Below are 219 nucleotides of genomic sequence, written 5' to 3'. Positions count from 1 at the left end.
CCAAGGACGGCCCATTCAAGAACACTGCACGCCCCACGCAAGCCTTGCTATGGGTCTCGCACACACAGGTGCAAACTATATAGAAAAAAGGCGCCGTCCCAGGGAAAAGGGGGGAGAAAGGCAGTTGACAAGAAAGATGGAATAAAGAATATGGAAGAAAAGGTAATAACGATACACTAACCGCAGCCAGATAAAATACACAAAAAGCCGATCAACACG

At 47.5% G+C, this 219-nt stretch overlaps 1 protein-coding gene across 1 annotated transcript in view; it reads right to left on the bottom strand.

Moving 5' to 3' along the window:
* The window catches only part of LOC119593385 (serine/threonine-protein phosphatase 2B catalytic subunit alpha isoform-like), a gene marked incomplete in the record, with an annotated part of 201,939 nt that overhangs the window by 64,217 nt on the left and 137,503 nt on the right, over nt 1-219 (bottom strand).

This window comes from Penaeus monodon, chromosome 32, assembly GCF_015228065.2.
Source record: "Penaeus monodon isolate SGIC_2016 chromosome 32, NSTDA_Pmon_1, whole genome shotgun sequence".
In the NCBI taxonomy this organism is placed as follows: Eukaryota; Metazoa; Arthropoda; class Malacostraca; order Decapoda; family Penaeidae; genus Penaeus; species Penaeus monodon.
The sequence above is the reverse complement of the archived record's forward strand: the minus strand, read 5'-3'. Positions and strand labels throughout refer to the sequence as shown.